Consider the following 19,379-nt stretch of genomic DNA (forward strand, 5'->3'; position numbering starts at 1 on the left):
AGGCCACTTACACCACACCAGGGCCTGTGGCTGCTGGCTGAGGCCACCTACACCACACCAGGGCATTAGTTGCTATTGAGGCCACTTACACCACACCAGGGCCTGTGGCACTGGCTGAGGCCACTTACACCACACCAGGGCCTGTGGCTGCTGGCTGAGGCCACTTACACCACACCAGGGCCTTAGTTGCTATTGAGGCCAATTACACCACACCAGGGCCTGTGGCACTGGCTGAGGCCACTTACACCACACCAGGGCCTGTGGCTGCTGGCTGAGGCCACTTACACCACACAAGGGCCTGTGGCTGCTGGCTGAGGCCACCTACACCACACCAGGGCCTGTGGCTGCTGGCTGAGGACACTTACAACACAACAGGGCCTGTGGCTCTTGCTCAGGCCACTCATATCACACCAGGCCCTGTGCTTCTGGCCGAGGCCATCTTCACCAAACCAGGCCCTGTGCTGCTTGCTGTGGCCATGTACAACACACCAGGCCCTGTGCTGGTTCCTGAGGCCATCTTCAACAATCCAGGGCCTGTGCTGTTGGATAAATGCCAAACTGAGCCTTTGGGTTAGGGTATTATGCAAACATGCAGGTATGGTTATAGGATTATCTTCGTAACTTCAGGTACTTGCCACCTAATCACTTGAATCCATAAATTGAGACATTGTGCTGGCGCCAGCAGCTTACGGCCATACCACCCTGAGCACTCCCGACCTCGTCTGATCTCGGAAGCTAAGCAGGGCTGGGCTTGGTTAGTACTTGGATGGGAGACTGCCTGGGAATACCTGGTGCTGCAAGCCTTTCATTTTCATGTCATTGAACCGCTTTTGATCCAGAGAAGGGGTGTATTAAAAGACCAAAAGCAGCTGCCCATTAATGAGGGTACATTAACGACATTGCTTTTGGCTGTTTTCCAATGTCTTGTGCTGCTAGCTGATGCCACCTACACCACACCAGGGCCTTAGTTGCTATTGAGGCCAATTACACCACACCAGGGTCTTTGGCTCTTGCTCAGGCCACTTACACCACACCAGGGCCTGTGGCACTGGCTGAGGCCACTTACACCACACCAGGGCCTGTGGCTGCTGGCTGAGGCCACTTACACCACACCAGGGCCTTATTTGCTATTGAGGCCACTTACACCACACCAGGGCCTGTGGCTCTTGCTCAGGCCACTTACACCACACCAGGGCCTGTGGCTCTTGCTCAGGCCACTCACATCACACCAGGCCCTGCGCTTCTGGCCGAGGCCATCTTCACCAAACCAGGCCCTGTGCTGCTAGCTGTGGCCATGTACAACACACCAGGCCCTGTGCTGGTTCCTGAGGCCATCTTCAACAATCCAGGGCCTGTGCTGTTGGATAAATGCTAAACTGAGCCTTTGGGTTAGGGTATTATGCAAACATGAAGGTAGGGTTATAGGATTGTCTTCGTAACTTCAGGTACTTGCCACCTAATCACCTGAATCCATAAATTGAGACATTGTGCTGGGGCCAGCAGCTTACGGCCATACCACCCTGAGCACGCCCGACCTCGTCTGATCTCGGAAGCTGAGCAGGGCTGGGCTTGGTTAGTACTTGGATGGGAGACTCCCTGGGAATACCTGGTGCTGTAAGCCTTTCATTTTCATGTCATTGAACCGCTTTTGATCCAGAGAAGGGGTGTATTAAAAGACCAAAAGCAGCTGCCCATTAATGAGGGCACATTAACGACATTGCTTTTGGCTGTTTTCCAATGTCTTGTGCTGCTAGCTGATGCCACCTACACCACACCAGGGCCTGAGTGACCGGCTGGGGCCACTTACACCACATCAGGGCCTGTGGCTCTGGCTGAGGCCACTTACACCACACCAGGGCCTGTGGCTGCTGGCTGAGGCCACTTACACCACACCAGGGCCTGTGGCTGCTGGCTGAGGCCACTTACACCACACCAGGGCCTTAGTTGCTATTGAGGCCAATTACACCACACCATGGTCTGTGGCTCTTGCTCAGGCCACTTACACCACACCAGGGCCTGTGGCACTGGCTGAGGCCACTTACACCACACCAGGGCCTGTGGCTGCTGGCTGAGGCCACTTACACCACACAAGGGCTTGTGGCTGCTGGCTGAGGCCACCTACACCACACCAGGGCCTGTGGCTGCTGGCTGAGGCCACCTACACCACACCAGGGCCTGTGGCTCTTGCTCAGGCCACTTACACCACACCAGGGCCTGTGGCTCTTGCTCAGGCCACTCATATCACACCAGGCCCTGTGCTTCTGGCTGAGGCCACTTAGACCACACCAGGGCCTGTGGCTGCTGGCTGAGGCCATCTACACCACAACAGGGCCTGTGGCTCTTGCTCAGGCCAGTTACACCACACCAGGGCCTGTGGCTGCTGGCTGAGGCCACTTACACCACACAAGGGCCTGTGGCTGCTGGCTGAGGCCACCTACACCACACCAGGGCCTTAGTTGCTATTGAGGCCAATTACACCACACCAGGGTCTGTGGCTCTTGCTCAGGCCACTTACACCACACCAGGGCCTGTGGCACTGGCTGAGGCCACTTACACCACACCAGGGCCTGTGGCTGCTGGCTGAGGCCACTTACACCACACAAGGGCTTGTGGCTGCTGGCTGAGGCCACCTACACCACACCAGGGCCTGTGGCTGCTGGCTGAGGCCACCTACACCACACCAGGGCCTGTGGCTCTTGCTCAGGCCACTTACACCACACCAGGGCCTGTGGCTCTTGCTCAGGCCACTCATATCACACCAGGCCCTGTGCTTCTGGCTGAGGCCACTTAGACCACACCAGGGCCTGTGGCTGCTGGCTGAGGCCATCTACACCACAACAGGGCCTGTGGCTCTTGCTCAGGCCAGTTACACCACACCAGGGCCTGTGGCTGCTGGCTGAGGCCACTTACACCACACAAGGGCCTGTGGCTGCTGGCTGAGGCCACCTACACCACACCAGGGCCTTAGTTGCTATTGAGGCCAATTACACCACACCAGGGTCTGTGGCTCTTGCTCAGGCCACTTACACCACACCAGGGCCTGTGGCACTGGCTGAGGCCACTTACACCACACCAGGGCCTGTGGCTGCTGGCTGAGGCCACTTACACCACACAAGGGCCTTTGGCTGCTGGCTGAGGCCACCTACACCACACCAGGGCCTGTGGCTGCTGGCTGAGACCACTTACACCACACCAGGGCATGTGGCTTTTGCTCAGGCCACTTACACCACACCAGGGCCTGTGGCTCTTGCTCAGGCCACTTACACCACACCAGGGCCTGTGGCTGCTGGCTGAGGCCACTTACACCACACCAGGGCCTGTGGCTGCTGGCTGAGGCCACTTACACCACACCAGGGCCTGTGGCGGCTGGCTGAGGCCACCTACACCACACCAGGGCCTGAGTGACCGGCTGGGGCCACTTACACCACATCAGGGCCTGTGGCTCTGGCTGAGGCCAGTTACACCACAACAGGGCCTGTGGCTGCTGCCTGAGGCCACATACACCACACCAGGGCCTTAGTTGCTATTGAGGCCAATTACACCACACCAGGGTCTGTGGCTCTTGCTGAGGCCACCTACACCACACCAGGGCCTGTGGCTGCTGGCTGAGGCCACTTACACCACACCAGGGCCTGTGGCTGCTGGCTGAGGCCACCTACACCACACCAGGGCCTGTGGCTGCTTGCTGAGGCGACTTACACCACACCAGGGCCTGTTGCTGCTGGCTGAGGCCACTTACACCACACCAGTGCCTGTGGCTGCTGGCTGAGGCCACTTACACCACACCAGGGCCTGTGGCTCTTGCTCAGGCCACTCACATCACACCAGGCCCTGCGCTTCTGGCCGAGGCCATCTTCACCAAACCAGGCCCTGTGGTTCTTGCTCAGGCCACTTACACCACACCAGGGCCTGTGGCACTTGCTCAGGCCACTTACACCACACCAGGGCCTGTGGCTGCTGGCTGAGGCCACTTACACCACACCAGGGCCTGTGGCTCTTGCTCAGGCCACTTACACCACACCAGGGCATTAGTTGCTATTGAGGCCAATTACACCACACCAGGGTCTGTGGCTCTTGCTCAGGCCACTTACACCACACCAGGGCCTGTGGCTCTTGCTCAGGCCACTTACACCACACCAGGGCCTGTGGCTGCTGGCTGTGGCCACTTACACCACACCAGGGCCTGTGGCTGCTGGCTGAGGCCACCTACACCACACCAGGGCCTTAGTTGCTATTGAGGCCAATTACACCACACCAGGGTATGTGGCTCTTGCTCAGGCCACTTACACCACACCAGGGCCTTAGTTGCTATTGAGGCCAATTACACCACACCAGGGCCTGTGGCTCTTGCTCAGGCCACTCACATCACACCAGGCCCTGCGCTTCTGGCCGAGGCCATCTTCACCAAACCAGGCCCTGTGCTGCTAGCTGTGGCCATGTACAACACACCAGGCCCTGTGCTGGTTCCCGAGGCCATCTTCAACAATCCAGGGCCTGTGCTGTTGGATAAATGCTAAACTGAGCCTTTGGGTTAGGGTATTATGCAAACATGAAGGTAGGGTTATAGGATTGTCTTCGTAACTTCAGGTACTTGCCACCTAATCACCTGAATCCATAAATTGAGACATTGTGCTGGGGCCAGCAGCTTACGGCCATACCACCCTGAGCACGCCCGACCTCGTCTGATCTCGGAAGCCGAGAAGGGCTGGGCTTGGTTAGTACTTGGATGGGAGACTGCCTGGGAATACCTGGTGCTGTAAGCCTTTCATTTTAATGTCATTGAACCGCTTTTGATCCAGAGAAGGGGTGTATTAAAAGACCAAAAGCAGCTGCCCATTAATGAGGGCACATTAACGACATTGCTTTTGGCTGTTTTCCAATGTCTTGTGCTGCTAGCTGATGCCACCTACACCACACCAGGGCCTGAGTGACCGGCTGGGGCCACTTACACCACATCAGGGCCTGTGGCTCTGGCTGAGGCCACTTACACCACACCAGGGCCTTAGTTGCTATTGAGGCCAATTACACCACACCATGGTCTGTGGCTCTTGCTCAGGCCACTTACACCACACCAGGGCCTGTGGCACTGGCCGAGGCCACTTACACCACACCAGGGCCTGTGGCTGCTGGCTGAGGCCACTTACACCACACAAGGGCTTGTGGCTGCTGGCTGAGGCCACCTACACCACACCAGGGCCTGTGGCTGCTGGCTGAGGCCACCTACACCACACCAGGGCCTGTGGCTCTTGCTCAGGCCACTTACACCACACCAGGGCCTGTGGCTCTTGCTCAGGCCACTTACACCACACCAGGGCCTGTGGCTCTTGCTCAGGCCACTCATATCACACCAGGCCCTGTGCTTCTGGCTGAGGCCACTTACACCACACCAGGGCCTGTGGCTGCTGGCTGAGGCCACTTACACCACACCAGGGCCTGTGGCTGCTGGCTGAGGCCATCTACACCACACCAGGGCCTGTGGCTGCTGGCTGAGGCGACTTACACCACACCAGGGCCCTTTTGCTGCTGGCTGAGGCCACTTACACCACACCAGTGCCTGTGGCTTCTGGCTGAGGCGACTTACACCACACCAGGGCCTGTGGCTGCTGGCTGAGGCCACTTACACCACACCAGGGCCTGTGGCTCTTGCTCAGGCCACTCACATCACACCAGGCCCTGCGCTTCTGGCCGAGGCCATCTTCACCAAACCAGGCCCTGTGGCTCTTGCTCAGGCCACTTACACCACACCAGGGCCTGTGGCTGCTGGCTGAGGCCACTTACACCACACCAGGGCCTGTGGCTGGTGGCTGAGGCCACCTACACCACACCAGGGCCTGTGGCTGCTGGCTGAGGCGACTTACACCACACCAGGGCCTGTGGCACTGGCTGAGGCCAATTACACCACACAAGGGCTTGTGGCTGCTGGCTGAGGCGACTTACACCACACCAGGGCCTGTGGCTGCTGGCTGAGGCCAATTACACCACACAAGGGTCTGTGGCTCTTGCTCAGGCCACTTACACCACACCAGGGCCTGTGGCTGCTGGCTGAGGCCACTTACACCACACCAGGGCCTGTGGCTGGTGGCTGAGGCCACCTACACCACACCAGGGCCTGTGGCTGCTGGCTGAGGCGACTTACACCACACCAGGGCCCTTTTGCTGCTGGCTGAGGCCACTTACACCACACCAGTGCCTGTGGCTTCTGTCTGAGGCGACTTACACCACACCAGGGCCTGTGGCTGCTGGCTGAGGCCAATTACACCACACCAGGGTCTGTGGCTCTTGATCAGGCCACTTACACCACACCAGGGCCTGTGGCACTGGCTGAGGCCACTTACACCACACCAGGACCTGTGGCTGCTGGCTGAGGCCACTTACACCACACCAGGGCCTGTGGCTGCTGGCTGAGGCCACTTACACCACACCAGGGCCTGTGGCTGCTGGCTGAGGCCACCTACACCACACCAGGGCCTGTGGCTGCTGGCTGAGGCGACTTACACCACACCAGGGCCCTTTTGCTGCTGGCTGAGGCCACTTACACCACACCAGTGCCTGTGGCTTCTGGCTGAGGCGACTTACACCACACCAGGGCCTGTGGCTGCTGGCTGATGCCACCTACACCACACCAGGGCCTGAGTGACCGGCTGGGGCCACTTACACCACACCAGGGCCTGTGGCTCTTGCTCAGGCCACTCACATCACACCAGGCCCTGCGCTTCTGGCCGAGGCCATCTTCACCAAACCAGGCCCTGTGGTTCTTGCTCAGGCCACTTACACCACACCAGGGCCTGTGGCACTTGCTCAGGCCACTTACACCACACCAGGGCCTGTGGCTGCTGGCTGAGGCCACTTACACCACACCAGGGCCTGTAGCTCTTGCTCAGGCCACTTACACCACACCAGGGCCTGTGGCTGCTGGCTGAGGCCACTTACACCACACCAGGGCCTGTGGCTGCTGGCTGAGGCCACCTACACCACACCAGGGCCTGTGGCTGCTGGCTGAGGCCACCTACACCACACCAGGGCCTGTGGCTGCTGGCTGAGGCCACTTACACCACACCAGTGCCTGTGGCTTCTGGCTGAGGCGACTTACACCACACCAGGGCCTGTGGCTGCTGGCTGAGGCCACTTACACCACACCAGTGCCTGTGGCTTCTGTCTGAGGCGACTTACACCACACCAGGGCCTGTGGCTGCTGGCTGAGGCCAATTACACCACACAAGGGCTTGTGGCTGCTGGCTGAGGCGACTTACACCACACCAGGGCCTGTGGCTGCTGGCTGAGGCCAATTACACCACACCAGGGTCTGTGGCTCTTGCTCAGGCCACTTACACCACACCAGGGCCTGTGGCTGCTGGCTGAGGCCACTTACACCACACCAGGGCCTGTGGCTGGTGGCTGAGGCCACCTACACCACACCAGGGCCTGTGGCTGCTGGCTGAGGCGACTTACACCACACCAGGGCCCTTTTGCTGCTGGCTGAGGCCACTTACACCACACCAGTGCCTGTGGCTTCTGTCTGAGGCGACTTACACCACACCAGGGCCTGTGGCTGCTGGCTGAGGCCAATTACACCACACCAGGGTCTGTGGCTCTTGCTCAGGCCACTTACACCACACCAGTGCCTGTGGCTTCTGTCTGAGGCGACTTACACCACACCAGGGCCTGTGGCACTGGCTGAGGCCACTTACACCACACCAGGGCCTGTGGCTGCTGGCTGAGGCCACCTACACCACACCAGGGCCTGTGGCTGCTGGCTGAGGCGACTTACACCACACCAGGGCCCTTTTGCTGCTGGCTGAGGCCACTTACACCACACCAGTGCCTGTGGCTTCTGGCTGAGGCGACTTACACCACACCAGGGCCTGTGGCTGCTGGCTGATGCCACCTACACCACACCAGGGCCTGAGTGACCGGCTGAGGCCACTTACACCACACCAGGGCCTGTGGCTCTTGCCCAGGCCACTCACATCACACCAGGCCCTGCGCTTCTGGCCGAGGCCATCTTCACCAAACCAGGCCCTGTGGTTCTTGCTCAGGCCACTTACACCACACCAGGGCCTGTGGCACTTGCTCAGGCCACTTACACCACACCAGGGCCTGTGGCTGCTGGCTGAGGCCACTTACACCACACCAGGGCCTGTGGCTCTTGCTCAGGCCACTTACACCACACCAGGGCCTGTGGCTGCTGGCTGAGGCCACTTACACCACACCAGGGCCTGTGGCTGCTGGCTGAGGCCACCTACACCACACCAGGGCCTGTGGCTGCTGGCTGAGGCCACCTACACCACACCAGGGCCTGTGGCTGCTGGCTGAGGCCACTTACACCACACCAGTGCCTGTGGCTTCTGGCTGAGGCGACTTACACCACACCAGGGCCTGTGGCTGCTGGCTGAGGCCACTTACACCACACCAAGGCCTGTGGCTCTTGCTCAGGCCACTCACATCACACCAGGCCCTGCGCTTCTGGCCGAGGCCATCTTCACCAAACCAGGCCCTGTGCTCCTTGCTGTGGCCATGTACAACACACCAGGCCCTGTGCTGGTTCCTGAGGCCATCTTCAACAATCCAGGGCCTGTGCTGTTGGATAAATGCCAAACTGAGCCTTTGGGTTAGGGTATTATGCAAACATGCAGGTATGGTTATAGCATTGTCTTCGTAACTTCAGGTACTTGCCACCTAATCACTTGAATCCATAAATTGAGACATTGTGCTGGAGCCAGCAGCTTACGGCCATACCACCCTGAGCACGCCCGACCTCGTCTGATCTCGGAAGCTAAGCAGGGCTGGGCTTGGTTAGTACTTGGATGGGAGACTGCCTGGGAATACCTGGTGCTGTAAGCCTTTCATTTTCATGTCATTAAACCGCTTTTGATCCAGAGAAGGGGTGTATTAAAAGACCAAAAGCAGCTGCCCATTAATGAGGGCACATTAACGACACTGCTTTTGGCTGTTTTCCAATGTCTTGTGCTGCTAGCTGATGCCACCTACACCACACCAGGGCCTGAGTGACCGGCTGGGGCCACTTACACCACATCAGGGCCTGTGGCTCTGGCTGAGGCCACTTACACCACACCAGGGCCTGTGGCTGCTGGCTGAGGCCAGTTACACCACACCAGAGCCTGTGGCTGCTGGCTGAAGCCACTTACACCACACCAGGGCCTTAGTTGCTACTGAGGCCACTTACACCACACCAGGGCCTGTGGCTGCTGGCTGAGGCCACCTACACCACACCAGGGCCTGTGGCTGCTGGCTGAGGCCACTTACACCACACCAGGGCCTGTGGCTGCTGGCTGAAGCCACTTACACCACACCAGGGCCTTAGTTGCTATTGATGCCACTTACACCACACCAGGGCCTGTGGCTGCTGGCTGAGGCCACCTACACCACACCAGGGCCTGTGCTGCTGGCTGAGGCCACTTACACCACACCAGTGCATGTGGCTCCTGGCTGAGGCCACTTACACCACACCAGGGCCTGTGGCTGCTGAATGAGGCCACTTACACCACACCAGGGCCTGTGGCTCTTGCTCAGGCCACTCACATCACACCAGGCCCTGCGCTTCTGGCCGAGGCCATCTTCACCAAACCAGGCCCTGTGGTTCTTGCTCAGGCCACTTACACCACACCAGGGCCTTATTTGCTATTGAGGCCACTTACACCACACCAGTGCCTGTGGCTCTGGCTTAGGCCACTTACACCACACCAGGGCCTGTGGCTCTGGCTTAGGCCACTTACACCACACCAGGGCCTGTGGCACTGGCTGAGGCCACTTAGACCACACCAGGGCCTGTGGCTGCTGGCTGAGGCCACTCATACCACACCAGGGCCTGTGGCTGCTAGCTGAGGCCACTTACACCAAACCAGGGCATGTGGCTGCTTGCTGAGGCCATCTTCACCAAACCAGGCCCTGTGCTGCTTGCTGTGGCCATGTAAAACACACCAGGTCCTGTGCTGGTTCTAGAGGCCATCTTCAACAATCCAGGGCCTGTGCTGTTGGATAAATGCCAAACTGAGCCTTTGGGTTAGGGTATTATGCAAACATGCAGGTATGGTTATAGCATTGTCTTCGTAACTTCAGGTACTTGCCACCTAATCACTTGAATCCATAAATTGAGACATTGTGCTGGAGCCAGCAGCTTACGGCCATACCACCCTGAGCACGACCGACCTCGTCTGATCTCGGAAGCTAAGCAGGGCTGGGCTTGGTTAGTACTTGGATGGGAGACTGCCTGGGAATACCTGGTGCTGTAAGCCTTCCATTTTCATGTCATTGAACCGCTTTTGATCCAGAGAAGGGGTGTATTAAAAGACCAAAAGCAGCTGCCCATTAATGAGGGCACATTAACGACACTGCTTTTGGCTGTTTTCCAATGTCTTGTGCTGCTAGCTGATGCCACCTACACCACACCAGGGCCTGAGTGACCGGCTGGGGCCACTTACACCACATCAGGGCCTGTGGCTCTGGCTGAGGCCACTTACACCACACCAGGGCCTGTGGCTGCTGGCTGAGGCCAGTTACACCACACCAGAGCCTGTGGCTGCTGGCTGAAGCCACTTACACCACACCAGGGCCTTAGTTGCTATTGAGGCCACTTACACCACACCAGGGCCTGTGGCTGCTGGCTGAGGCCACCTACACCACACCAGGGCCTGTGGCTGCTGGCTGAGGCCACTTACACCACACCAGGGCCTGTGGCTGCTGGCTGAAGCCACTTACACCACACCAGGGCCTTAGTTGCTATTGATGCCACTTACACCACACCAGGGCCTGTGGCTGCTGGCTGAGGCCACCTACACCACACCAGGGCCCTTTTGCTGCTGGCTGAGGCCACTTACACCACACCAGTGCATGTGGCTCCTGGCTGAGGCCACTTACACCACACCAGGGCCTGTGGCTGCTGAATGAGGCCACATACACCACACCAGGGCCTGTGGCTCTTGCTCAGGCCACTCACATCACACCAGGCCCTGCGCTTCTGGCCGAGGCCATCTTCACCAAACCAGGCCCTGTGGTTCTTGCTCAGGCCACTTACACCACACCAGGGCCTTATTTGCTATTGAGGCCACTTACACCACACCAGGGCCTGTGGCTCTTGCTCAGGCCACTTACACCACACCAGGGCCTGTGGCTCTTGCTCAGGCCACTCATATCACACCAGGCCCTGTGCTTCTGGCTGAGGCCACTTACACCACACCAGGGCCTGTGGCTGCTGGCTGAGGCCACTTACACCACACCAGGGCCTGTGGCTGCTGGCTGAGGCCACTTACACCACACCAGGGCCCTTTTGCTGCTGGCTGAGGCCACTTACACCACACCAGTGCCTGTGGCTTCTGGCTGAGGCGACTTACACCACACCAGGGCCTGTGGCTGCTGGCTGAGGCCACTTACACCACACCAGGGCCTGTGGCTGCTGGCTTAGGCCACCTACACCACACCAGGGCCTTAGTTGCTATTGAGGCCAATTACACCACACCATGGTCTGTGGCTCTTGCTCAGGCCACTTACACCACACCAGGGCCTGTGGCACTGGCTGAGGCCACTTACACCACACCAGGGCCTGTGGCTGCTGGCTGAGGCCACTTACACCACACAAGGGCTTGTGGCTGCTGGCTGAGGCCACCTACACCACACCAGGGCCTGTGGCTGCTGGCTGAGGCCACCTACACCACACCAGGGCCTGTGGCTCTTGCTCAGGCCACTTACACCACACCAGGGCCTGTGGCTCTTGCTCTGGCCACTTACACCACACCAGGGCCTGTGGCTCTTGCTCAGGCCACTCATATCACACCAGGCCCTGTGCTTCTGGCTGAGGCCATCTTCACCAAACCAGGCCCTGTGCTGCTTGCTGTGGCCATGTACAACACACCAGGCCCTGTGCTGGTTCCTGAGGCCATCTTCAACAATCCAGGGCCTGTGCTGTTGGATAAATGCCAAACTGAGCCTTTGGGTTAGGGTATTATGCAAACATGCAGGTATGGTTATAGCATTGTCTTCGTAACTTCAGGTACTTGCCACCTAATCACTTGAATCCATAAATTGAGACATTGTGCTGGAGCCAGCAGCTTACGGCCATACCACCCTGAGCACGCCCGACCTCGTCTGATCTCGGAAGCTAAGCAGGGCTGGGCTTGGTTAGTACTTGGATGGGAGACTGCCTGGGAATACCTGGTGCTGTAAGCCTTTCATTTTCATGTCATTGAACCGCTTTTGATCCAGAGAAGGGGTGTATTAAAAGACCAAAAGCAGCTGCCCATTAATGAGGGCACATTAACGACACTGCTTTTGGCTCTTTTCCAATGTCTTGTGCTGCTAGCTGATGCAACCTACACCACACAAGGGCCTGAGGGACCGGCTGGGGCCACTTACACCACATCAGGGCCTGTGGCTCTGGCTGAGGCCACTTTCACCACACCAGGGCCTGTGGCTGCTGGCTGAGGCCAATTACACCACACCAGGGTCTGTGGCTCTTGCTCAGGCCACTTACACCACACCAGGGCCTGTGGCTCTTGCTCAGGCCACCTACACCACACCAGGGCCCTTTTGCTGCTGGCTGAGGCCACTTACACCACACCAGGCCCTGTGGTTCTTGCTCAGGCCACTTACACCACACCAGGGCCTTATTTGCTATTGAGGCCACTTACACCACACCAGGGCCTGTGGCTCTGGCTTAGGCCACTTACACCACACCAGGGCCTGTGGCACTTGCTCAGGCCACTTACACCACACCAGGGCCTGTGGCTCTTGCTCAGGCCACTTACACCACACCAGGGCCTGTGGCACTGGCTGAGGCCACTTAGACCACACCAGGGCCTGTGGCTCTTGCTCAGGCCACTTACACCACACCAGGGCCTGTGGCACTGGCTGAGGCCACTTAGACCACACCAGGGCCTGTGGCTGCTGGCTGAGGCCACTCACACCACACCAGGGCCTGTGGCTGCTAGCTGAGGCCACTTACACCAAACCAGGGCCTGTGGCTGCTTGCTGAGGCCATCTTCACCAAACCAGGCCCTGTGCTGCTTGCTGTGGCCATGTAAAACACACCAGGTCCTGTGCTGGTTCTTGAGGCCATCTTCAACAATCCAGGGCCTGTGCTGTTGGATAAATGCCAAACTGAGCCTTTTGGTCAGGGTATTATGCAAACATGCAGGTATGGTTATAGGATTGTCTTCGTAACTTCAGGTACTTGCCACCTAATCACTTGAATCCATAAATTGAGACATTGTGCTGGGGCCAGCAGCTTACGGCCATACCACCCTGAGCACGCCCGACCTCGTCTGATCTCGGAAGCTAAGCAGGGCTGGGCTTGGTTAGTACTTGGATGGGAGACTGCCTGGGAATACCTGGTGCTGTAAGCCTTTCATTTTCATGTCATTGAACCGCTTTTGATCCAGAGAAGGGGTGTATTAAAAGACCAGAAGCAGCTCCCCATTAATGAGGGCACATTAACGACATTGCTTTTGGCTGTTTTCCAATGTCTTGTGCTGCTAGCTGATGCCACCTACACCACACCAGGGCCTGAGTGACCGGCTGGGGCCACTTACACCACATCAGGGCCTGTTGCTCTGGCTGAGGCCACTTACACCACACCAGGGCCTGTGGCTGCTGGCTGAGGCCACCTACACCACACCAGGGCCTTAGTTGCTATTGAGGCCAATTACACCACACCAGGGTATGTGGCTCTTGCTCAGGCCACTTACACCACACCAGGGCCTTAGTTGCTATTGAGGCCAATTACACCACACCAGGGCCTGTGGCTCTTGCTCAGGCCACTCACATCACACCAGGCCCTGCGCTTCTGGCCGAGGCCATCTTCACCAAACCAGGCCCTGTGGCTCTTGCTCAGGCCACTTACACCACACCAGGGCCTGTGGCTCTGGCTTAGGCCACTTACACCACACCAGGGCCTGTGGCACTTGCTCAGGCCACTTACACCACACCAGGGCCTGTGGCTGCTGGCTGAGGCCACTTACACCACACCAGGGCCTGTGGCTCTTACTCAGGCCACTTACACCACACCAGGGCCTGTGGCACTGGCTGAGGCCACTTAGACCACACCAGGGCCTGTGGCTGCTGGCTGAGGCCACTTACACCACACCAGGGCCTGTGGCTGCTGGCTGAGGCCACTTACACCAAACCAGGGCCTGTGGCTGCTTGCTGAGGCCATCTTCACCAAACCAGGCCCTGTGCTGCTTGCTGTGGCCATGTAAAACACACCAGGGCCTGAGTGACCGGCTGGGGCCACTTACACCACACCAGGGCCTGTGGCTGCTGGCTGAGGCCACCTACACCACACCAGGGCCTTAGTTGCTATTGAGGCCAATTACACCACACCAGGGTATGTGGCTCTTGCTCAGGCCACTTACACCACACCAGGGCCTTAGTTGCTATTGAGGCCAATTACACCACACCAGGGTATGTAGCTCTTGCTCAGGCCACTCACATCACACCAGGCCCTGCTCTTCTGGCCGAGGCCATCTTCACCAAACCAGGCCCTGTGGCTCTTGCTCAGGCCACTTACACCACACCAGGGCCTGTGGCTCTGGCTTAGGCCACTTACACCACACCAGGGCCTGTGGCACTTGCTCAGGCCACTTACACCACACCAGGGCCTGTGGCTGCTGGCTGAGGCCACTTACACCACACCAGGGCCTGTGGCTCTTACTCAGGCCACTTACACCACACCAGGGCCTGTGGCACTGGCTGAGGCCACTTAGACCACACCAGGGCCTGTGGCTGCTGGCTGAGGCCACTTACACCACACCAGGCCTGTGGCACTTGCTCAGGCCACTTACACCACACCAGGGCCTGTGGCTGCTGGCTGAGGCCACTTACACCACACCAGGGCCTGTGGCTGCTGGCTGAGGCCACCTACACCACACCAGGGCATTAGTTGCTATTGAGGCCAATTACACCACACCAGGGTCTGTGGCTCTTGCTCAGGCCACTTACACCACACCAGGGCCTGTGGCTCTTGCTCAGGCCACTTACACCACACCAGGGCCTGTGGCTGCTGGCTGAGGCCACCTACACCACACCAGGGCCTGTGGCTGCTGGCTGAGGCCAACTACACCACACCAGGGCCTGTGGCTGCTGGCTGAGGCCACTTACACCACACCAGTGCCTGTGGCTTCTGGCTGAGGCGACTTACACCACACCAGGGCCTGTGGCTGCTGGCTGAGGCCACTTACACCACACCAAGGCCTGTGGCTCTTGCTCAGGCCACTCATATCACACCAGGCCCTGCGCTTCTGGCCGAGGCCATCTTCACCAAACCAGGCCCTGTGCTGCTTGCTGTGGCCATGTACAACACACCAGGCCCTGTGCTGGTTCCTGAGGCCATCTTCAACAATCCAGGGCCTGTGCTGTTGGATAAATGCCAAACTGAGCCTTTGGGTTAGGGTATTATGCAAACATGCAGGTATGGTTATAGGATTGTCTTCGTAACTTCAGGTACTTGCCACCTAATCACTTGAATCCATAAATTGAGACATTGTGCTGTGGCCAGCAGCTTACGGCCATACCACCCTGAGCACGCCCGACCTCGTCTGATCTCGGAAGCTAAGCAGGGCTGGGCTTGGTTAGTACTTGGATGGGAGACTGCCTGGGAATACCTGGTGCTGTAAGCCTTTCATTTTCATGTCATTGAACCGCTTTTGATCCAGAGAAGGGGTGTATTAAAAGACCAAAAGCAGCTGCCCATTAATGAGGGCATATTAACGACACTGCTTTTGGCTGTTTTCCAATGTCTTGTGCTGCTAGCTGATGCCACCTACACCACACCAGGGCCTGAGTGACCGGCTGGGGCCACTTACACCACATCAGGGCCTGTGGCTCTTGCTCAGGCCACTTACACCACACCAGGGCCTGTGGCTCTTGCTCAGGCCACTTACACCACACCATGGTCTGTGGCTCTTGCTCAGGCCACTTACACCACACCAGGGCCTGTGGCTCTTGCTCAGGCCACTCATATCACACCAGGCCCTGTGCTTCTGGCTGAGGCAACTTAGACCACACCAGGGCCTGTGGCTGCTGGCTGAGGCCACTTACACCACACCAGGGCCTGTGGCTGCTGGCTGAGGCCATCTACACCACACCAGGGCCTGTGGCTGCTGGCTGAGGCGACTTACACCACACCAGGGCCCTTTTGCTGCTGGCTGAGGCCACTTACACCACACCAGTGCCTGTGGCTTCTGGCTGAGGCGACTTACACCACACCAGGGCCTGTGGCTGCTGGCTGAGGCCACTTACACCACACCAGGGCCTGTGGCTGCTGGCTTAGGCCACCTACACCACACCAGGGCCTTAGTTGCTATTGAGGCCAATTACACCACACCATGGTCTGTGGCTCTTGCTCAGGCCACTTACACCACACCAGGGCCTGTGGCACTGGCTGAGGCCACTTACACCACACCAGGGCCTGTGGCTGCTGGCTGAGGCCACTTACACCACACAAGGGCTTGTGGCTGCTGGCTGAGGCCACCTACACCACACCAGGGCCTGTGGCTGCTGGCTGAGGCCACCTACACCACACCAGGGCCTGTGGCTCTTGCTCAGGCCACTTACACCACACCAGGGCCTGTGGCTCTTGCTCAGGCCACTCATATCACACCAGGCCCTGTGCTTCTGGCTGAGGCCATCTTCACCAAACCAGGCCCTGTGCTGCTTGCTGTGGCCATGTACAACACACCAGGCCCTGTGCTGTTTCCTGAGGCCATCTTCAACAATCCAGGGCCTGTGCTGTTGGATAAATGCCAAACTGAGCCTTTGGGTTAGGGTATTATGCAAACATGCAGGTATGGTTATAGGATTGTCTTCGTAACTTCAGGTACTTGCCACCTAATCACTTGAATCCATAAATTGAGACATTGTGCTGGGCCCAGCAGCTTACGGCCATACCACCCTGAGCACGCCCGACCTCGTCTGATTTCGGAAGCTAAGCAGGGCTGGGCTTGGTTAGTACTTGGATGGGAGACTGCCTGGGAATACCTGGTGCTGTAAGCCTTTCATTTTCATGTCATTGAACCGCTTTTGATCCAGAGAAGGGGTGTATTAAAAGACCAAAAGCAGCTGCCCATTAATAAGGGCACATTAATCACATTGCTTTTGGCTCTTTTCCAATGTCTTGTGCTGCTAGCTGATGCCACCTACACCACACCAGGGCCTGAGTGACCGGCTGGGGCCACTTACACCACATCAGGGGCTGTGGCTCTGGCTGAGGCAAGTTACACCACACCAGGGCCTGTGGGTTCTGGCTGAGGCGACTTACACCAAACCAGGGCCTGTGGCTGCTGGCTGAGGCCACTTACACCACACCAGGGCCTGTGGCTCTTGCTCAGGCCACTCACATCACACCAGGCCCTGCGCTTCTGGCCGAGGCCATCTTCACCAAACCAGGCCCTGTGCTGCTAGCTGTGGCCATGTACAACACACCAGGCCCTGTGCTGGTTCCTGAGGCCATCTTCAACAATCCAGGGCCTGTGCTGTTGGATAAATGCTAAACTGAGCCTTTGGGTTAGGGTATTATGCAAACATGAAGGTAGGGTTATAGGATTGTCTTCGTAACTTCAGGTACTTGCCACCTAATCAACTGAATCCATAAATTGAGACATTGTCCTGGGGCCAGCAGCTTACGGCCATACCACCCTGAGCACGCCTGACCTCGTCTGATCTCGGAAGCTGAGCAGGGCTGGGCTTGGTTAGTACTTGGATGGGAGACTGCCTGGGAATACCTGGTGCTGTAAGCCTTTCATGTCATTGAACCACTTTTGATCCAGAGAAGGGGTGTATTAAAAGACCAAAAGCAGCTGCCCATTAATGAGGGCACATTAACGACATTGCTTTTGGCTGTTTTCCAATGTCTTGTGCTGCTAGCTGATGCCACCTACACCACACCAGGGCCTGAGTGACCGGCTGGGGCCACTTACACCACATCAGGGCCTGTGGCTCTGGCTGAGGCCACTTACACCACACCAGGGCCTGTGGCTGCTGGCTGAGGCCACTTACACCACACCAGGGCCTGTGGCTGCTGGCTGAGGCCACTTACACCACACCAGGGCCTTAGTTGCTATTGAGGCCAATTACACCACACCAGGGCCTGTGGCTCTTGCTCAGGCCACTTACACCACACCAGGGCCTGTGGCTGCTGGCTGAGGCCACTTACACCACACCAGGGCCTGTGGCTCTTGCTCAGGCCACTTACACCACACCAGGGCCTGTGGCACTGGCTGAGGCCACTTAGACCACACCAGGGCCTGTGGCTGCTGGCTGAGGCCACTCACACCACACCAGGGCCTGTGGCTGCTAGCTGAGGCCACTTACACCAAACCAGGGCCTGTGGCTGCTTGCTGAGGCCATCTTCACCAAACCAGGCCCTGTGCTGCTTGCTGTGGCCATGTAAAACACACCAGGTCCTGTGCTGGTTCTTGAGGCCATCTTCAACAATCCAGGGCCTGTGCTGTTGGATAAATGCCAAACTGAGCCTTTTGGTTAGGGTATTATGCAAACATGCAGGTATGGTTATAGGATTGTCTTCGTAACTTCAGGTACTTGCCACCTAATCACTTGAATCCATAAATTGAGACATTGTGCTGGGGCCAGCAGCTTACGGCCATACCACCCTGAGCACGCCCGACCTCGTCTGATCTCGGAAGCTAAGCAGGGCTGGGCTTGGTTAGTACTTGGATGGGAGACTGCCTGGGAATACCTGGTGCTGTAAGCCTTTCATTTTCATGTCATTGAACCGCTTTTGATCCAGAGAAGGGGTGTATTAAAAGACCAAAAGCAGCTGCCCATTAATGAGGGCATATTAACGACACTGCTTTTGGCTGTTTTCCAATGTCTTGTGCTGCTAGCTGATGCCACCTACACCACACCAGGGCCTGAGTGACCGGCTGGGGCCACTTACACCACATCAGGGCCTGTGGCTCTTGCTCAGGCCACTTACACCACACCAGGGCCTGTGGCTCTTGCTCAGGCCACTTACACCACACCATGGTCTGTGGCTCTTGCTCAGGCCACTTACACCACACCAGGGCCTGTGGCTCTTGCTCAGGCCACTCATATCACACCAGGCCCTGTGCTTCTGGCTGAGGCAACTTAGACCACACCAGGGCCTGAGTGACCGGCTGGGGCCACTTACACCACATCAGGGCCTGTGGCTCTGGCTGAGGCCACTTACACCACACCAGGGCCTGTGGCTGCTGGCTGAGGCCACCTACACCACACCAGGGCCTTAGTTGCTATTGAGGCCAATTACACCACACCAGGGTCTGTGGTCTTGCTCAGGCCACTTACACCACACCAGGCCTGTGGCACTTGCTCAGGCCACTTACACCACACCAGGGCCTGTGGCTGCTGGCTGAGGCCACCTACACCACACC

At 58.2% G+C, this 19,379-nt stretch overlaps 6 non-coding genes and 5 pseudogenes across 6 annotated transcripts; all 11 read left to right on the forward strand.

Annotated features, from left to right (window-relative positions):
* Nucleotides 1-684: 684 nt before the first annotated feature.
* On the forward strand, nt 685-803 carry LOC147329329 (5S ribosomal RNA; annotated as a pseudogene).
* Nucleotides 804-1,502: 699 nt separating this feature from the next.
* LOC147329330 (5S ribosomal RNA) lies at nt 1,503-1,621 on the forward strand (annotated as a pseudogene).
* Nucleotides 1,622-4,644: 3,023 nt separating this feature from the next.
* LOC147329331 (5S ribosomal RNA) lies at nt 4,645-4,763 on the forward strand (annotated as a pseudogene).
* Nucleotides 4,764-8,722: 3,959 nt separating this feature from the next.
* On the forward strand, nt 8,723-8,841 carry LOC147329332 (5S ribosomal RNA). Its single transcript, XR_015129443.1, has one exon. It is a non-coding gene; the product is annotated as a 5S ribosomal RNA (ribosomal RNA).
* A 1,293-nt stretch (nt 8,842-10,134) lies between these two features.
* Nucleotides 10,135-10,253, forward strand: LOC147329333 (5S ribosomal RNA; annotated as a pseudogene).
* A 1,808-nt stretch (nt 10,254-12,061) lies between these two features.
* On the forward strand, nt 12,062-12,180 carry LOC147329334 (5S ribosomal RNA). The gene has a single exon (XR_015129444.1). It is a non-coding gene; the product is annotated as a 5S ribosomal RNA (ribosomal RNA).
* Nucleotides 12,181-13,236: 1,056 nt separating this feature from the next.
* On the forward strand, nt 13,237-13,355 carry LOC147329335 (5S ribosomal RNA). The gene has a single exon (XR_015129445.1). It is a non-coding gene; the product is annotated as a 5S ribosomal RNA (ribosomal RNA).
* Nucleotides 13,356-15,507: 2,152 nt separating this feature from the next.
* Nucleotides 15,508-15,626, forward strand: LOC147329336 (5S ribosomal RNA). The gene has a single exon (XR_015129446.1). It is a non-coding gene; the product is annotated as a 5S ribosomal RNA (ribosomal RNA).
* Nucleotides 15,627-16,882: 1,256 nt separating this feature from the next.
* LOC147329337 (5S ribosomal RNA) lies at nt 16,883-17,001 on the forward strand. Its single transcript, XR_015129766.1, has one exon. It is a non-coding gene; the product is annotated as a 5S ribosomal RNA (ribosomal RNA).
* Nucleotides 17,002-17,625: 624 nt separating this feature from the next.
* On the forward strand, nt 17,626-17,744 carry LOC147329338 (5S ribosomal RNA; annotated as a pseudogene).
* Nucleotides 17,745-18,599: 855 nt separating this feature from the next.
* Nucleotides 18,600-18,718, forward strand: LOC147329339 (5S ribosomal RNA). The gene has a single exon (XR_015129447.1). It is a non-coding gene; the product is annotated as a 5S ribosomal RNA (ribosomal RNA).
* The last annotated feature ends 661 nt before the right edge of the window (nt 18,719-19,379 follow it).

This window comes from Aulonocara sp. 'chitande type north' Nkhata Bay, linkage group LG5, assembly GCF_057382095.1.
Source record: "Aulonocara sp. 'chitande type north' Nkhata Bay isolate Kocher_YH1m ecotype deep benthic linkage group LG5, A_spYH_male_GT1.1, whole genome shotgun sequence".
NCBI lineage: Eukaryota > Metazoa > Chordata > Actinopteri > Cichliformes > Cichlidae > Aulonocara > Aulonocara sp. 'chitande type north' Nkhata Bay.